General features: G+C 39.9%; 1 long non-coding RNA gene across 1 annotated transcript; it reads left to right on the top strand.

Moving 5' to 3' along the window:
- Positions 1-1,066: 1,066 nt before the first annotated feature.
- LOC128584769 (uncharacterized) lies at positions 1,067-3,802 on the top strand. Its single transcript, XR_008379731.1, has 2 exons — positions 1,067-1,260; positions 2,792-3,802. It is a non-coding gene; the product is annotated as an uncharacterized LOC128584769 (long non-coding RNA).
- The last annotated feature ends 729 nt before the right edge of the window (positions 3,803-4,531 follow it).

Consider the following 4,531-nt stretch of genomic DNA (forward strand, 5'->3'; position numbering starts at 1 on the left):
CGGCCGCCCTCCCAAGTGTACCACATGTGCTAGACTGTGTTCCCTGGATACCATAACTTCCAATTGTACATTTGCCCTTGAATGTTTGCCTGGCAGGTCTTTGAAAAAATCCGATACCATAGTATGAGGCAATGTGACATTTTTGTACATACTGAGGGTGTATGATTCAGAGATCATCATCCAAGACCACCCAAGGTCCACTTCATACACAAATAACTACTTGTGGAATGACAAAGGACTCAATTCTCAGAAACAAATTCAGTAAGTATGTCATAAGTCACAAACAACTCATGTGGTGTGCAGTGTAAAAATTGATTCTACCACCATGCGAATTGCATATAACTCCGTAAGAAATAACAAATTATCCATTACATTAGAAAGGATTGTTTTGTTTTCCAAGTTTTTATCCTATCTTCATAATAAAACATGTGGCCCAAAGAAAAAAAAATTTTTTCTAGTGTGGCAGTCCATGTGCTAAAAGTTAATTACTAGGATTCAAATTATCCTGTTTTTTCCTACGTACAGTGCTTTTTGATTGTTTATTGGATATTGTGAAATTACATTTTAGAGAACATTGTTTTCTGTTCTTTGTATGATGATTGTTGGTTCTTGTTTCAGCAGGATTGTTAGTTAATGGCTTAACAAAGTGAATTTATGTAGGCTTAGTTTTATATGTGGTTAGTGCAGATATATGGAAAGTTCAAAGTGCTTCCCAAGCCCTTCTAACTTGGCAGGTCTCATTCTGCAGGCTCTATCCCATTTGAAACTTGGTGGGCTTTAGCTGTACACTTTGTCAGGGTGAGTCTGGAGTAGATGTTACTCCAGGGCTTGATCCTTATTCCCACGGTGTAGGCTTTCCAGGGTCTCAGCTGGATCCCAGGGATGTTAAGGAAATTAAACAAGATCACTCCACTCTGGCAGGGCTGGACTTTGATGTTCTCAAGTACTGCTTAGCCACTAATGTCTCTGTTCTACTCTTAGCATCACAGTAATTGCTGTCTGGGAAGCCAGGAGGGTTGTTTCTCTGTGCCTGGACAGCTCAGTACTTAATGGCTTCATGGGAATTCCCTACATGGACTTCTGGGGACCCTCTCTGCATTTTTCCCTCCCCTGCTCTGTCCCACCACAGATTCCAGTTGCTTTGGCTGCACCAAACTACTACTTTTGCCTCTTCAGCTCACGTGGATTGCAGTGTTCTGCTTGAGCTCCAGCTCTCTGCTGAGGTCAGGAAGAGATTTGAGCAATCGTGGGGATCACCTGGTAAGTTTTTCTTCTCTCAGGGATTACAGTTCTTGTGCTGCCTGCCGTTCACTGCCTAAAAAACAGTTCCTCTGTATTTTGTCTAGTTTTCTATTTGTTTATGGAGAGAGGTTGCTTTGATACCAGTCACTCCAGCATGCTCAGAAATTTAAGTCTGATAACCAGCAAACAGTAAATGAAACCAGCATCAGGCAAAACATACCTTGAGAAACATTGAGATGAGTTTATGTTGAATTTCAGCCCAATTTTTGGTACTAAGAATTCATGTATTCCATCTGGCAGCTTGCTTTATAATTCTTTGATCTCCAATAGGCCTCATAAATTAACATGTCTTAAAGAAAAATCTTAATTTCCAAAGGTTTATCTCCAAACCTGCTAGTTCCCCTCTTCCTCATTTCAGCAAATGGCAACTTCACCATTCTAGCTTCTCAAGTTACACTCTTTTTTTTTTTTTGAAACAGAGTTTCACTCAGTTGCCCTGGGGTTGAGTGCCACCTGTGACATAGCTCACAGCAACCTCAAACTCTTGGGCTCAAGCTATTCTCTTGCCTCAGCCTTTCCTGAGTAGCTGGGACTACAGGTGCCCACTACAATGCCCGGCTAGTTCTTTTGTATTATTAGGAGAGATAAGATCTTGCTCTGGCTAGACTGGTCTCAAAGTCCTGAGCTCAGGGAATCCACCTGCCTCGGCCTCCTAGAGTGCTAGGATTACAGGCGTGAGCCACCTCGCCCGGCTCAAGCTAACTCTTGATGTTAGTGTTATCCTCGACTGTTTTCTTTTCCTTACATCTCACATTCAATACACAGGAAAACCTTGTTGCTCTACTCTCAGAACACATCCAGGATCTGATCACTTCTTACCACTTGTACTTACCAACTTAGATTAAATGATCATCACCTCTAACCTGCACTATTGCTATAGTTTCCAAACAAGTCTCTCTGTTTCTTTCTGGGCACCTTCAGTCTACTTTTCAGATGATATTTGAACTTTCTGACCATTCTAACTTTCTTGATGACGTTTCATGAATATGCCAGGTACACTCCCATGAAAAGGCCTTGCGTCTGCTAGCTTCTCTGCCCGATGCTCTCCCTCTCCCATCCACCCAGCTCCATCCTTCCCTCACCTGGGTAAGGTCCTACCTACCCCTTGTCTCTATTGCTTTCCACTGCCTCATTTCTTCATCGCATTTATCACTGCCTGACATATATCTCTCCACCTATTTTTCTCTTCCACTGGAAAAACAAGCACTTTTGTCCATTTTGTTCACTGCTGTATTCTGGGCACCTAGAACAGTGCCTGGCACTTGTAGGCCCTTGATAAATTAAGTTGAATAAATAATATGGATTATAACAAGTATATTTAAATTTAATTTTGTGAGATGATTCAGAAAGATGAGGAAAGATTGAAAAAAGGCCTTAGATTGAAAAAGAATTGAGGGGTTTTATTGACTCTTAGGAACAAAAACCATCAATGGAAAAGCATGTGTAGGTTTCTTTATCTAACAGTGGGGAAATTATCCTGTTTAACTAGGTGAAGATTCCTGGGATCGATCATATTTCCCAACAAGTCAATTCCAAGAAGAGTCCAAACAGGAGAAATGTGTAAAAACAAGAGAAGAAAAGGCAGCACCCTGGGACAATGCTATTACATGGATGTCTGGAAAACCTGTACTTGACCAGAAAAATATGGCACTTGGAGCCAAAAATAGCCTCCATTACCCAAAAAGTTTGTGCTGCACAGGTTTGCTGTGGAGTATGGAAAATGGGTATAGAGAAGAAAGCCTCTTATGTTTGTGTTCACATAAAATGAGCAACAAAAAACTATAGACCCTTGTAGGAAGACATCACCTAATGAAAATCTGCAAAGATACTCCAATCCCAGCATGTCCTGGAGCTTTCATAATGCCAAAGGCCACCCCTTGAAACAAATACCAGGCCAAAGAAGCAAGTGCTGTTTAATTATACTTTTTTGGTATGAATTCTCACCCAGGACTATTCCATTTGCTCACTATTCTAGAAGGACAAACAGTGGTAATGGTGGACGTGTCATTCCATGCCATTGGGATCAGCTTCTCAAGGAATGTTGGTTCTAATTCCCATTTATAAATAAATTTATACATTTATTATAGCTCAAGGAAGATGCTCAGGCACTCTTATTTTTTTTTAAGCCCCTTTTTAATTGTTACTTATTTAATTAATTAATTTTGAGACATAGTCTCACTCTGTTGCCCTGGGTAGAATGTCAGAGCTACAGCAACCTCAGACTCTTGATTAGCCCCCTTTTTAAAAGCATGAAGAAGATCTATCTTTTGATGTTTTGGATGCATTAAAAAGGGCTAATATTGACTGAGCCATTCTGCCACCCCTCTACTCTTAAGCTTTGTCTTAACTTTTGTAGAGCTTTTTTTGAACTTTCAGTAAACTCTAAATACTCTAAAAAGGGGGGTGGGTGGATTCTAAAACAGGGTTACAAAAACTGTGTTATATCTTAAATGCTTCCATTTAACAAATAAATGCTTTTAAACAAGAGCATACAATATGATGTCATTATGCTATTCGAGTTGTTTCTGTGACTGTGGAGAGAACTTTATACGGTGATAATATCAAAAGTCTAAACTTGAGCTCCTTCAAGAATGTGACCCTTCCTGTGATGGATCCTGGCTGCCCTTTTCCCCCAAGTGTTGCCAGTATTCTTCACTGATCAGCCGAGGATTCTGAGCTTTAAAAGTTAGGTCTCTTTAATCCTCACTTGATGGATAAATAGATGCCTGATTTAATAAGACTTGCCTTGATGGGTGGGGAAAAAATGAATTTTTTGACCAAATTAGCTAGTCCCAGAAAAATGATGAATATATTTCAACAAACAATTTATTAAAAACTCCATTTCTAAAATCTCAATATCTACTAAATACTATAAAGGCAGATAAAAAATTAAAAGCAGATCTCATAAGGATGACATGCCAAAGGACATTCAGGATTTGTATAAAGTAAACCTCAGTGAGAGCTCAGCTGTGTACACACAGAAGCTTGTGGAAAATATTAAGGCGTGGAGTGATTAAAGCAGGCGTCCTCAAACTTTTTAAACAGGAGGCCAATTCACTGTCCCTCAGGCTGTTGGAGGGCCGGACTATAGTTTAAAAAAAAACTATGAACAAATTCCTATGCGCACTGCACATATCTTATTTTGAAGTAAAAAAACAAAACAGAAACAAATACAAAAATCACACCGCCGCATGTGGCCCACAGGCCGCAGTTTGAAACCCCTGGATTA

This window comes from Nycticebus coucang, chromosome 4, assembly GCF_027406575.1.
Source record: "Nycticebus coucang isolate mNycCou1 chromosome 4, mNycCou1.pri, whole genome shotgun sequence".
Lineage (NCBI taxonomy): Eukaryota > Metazoa > Chordata > Mammalia > Primates > Lorisidae > Nycticebus > Nycticebus coucang.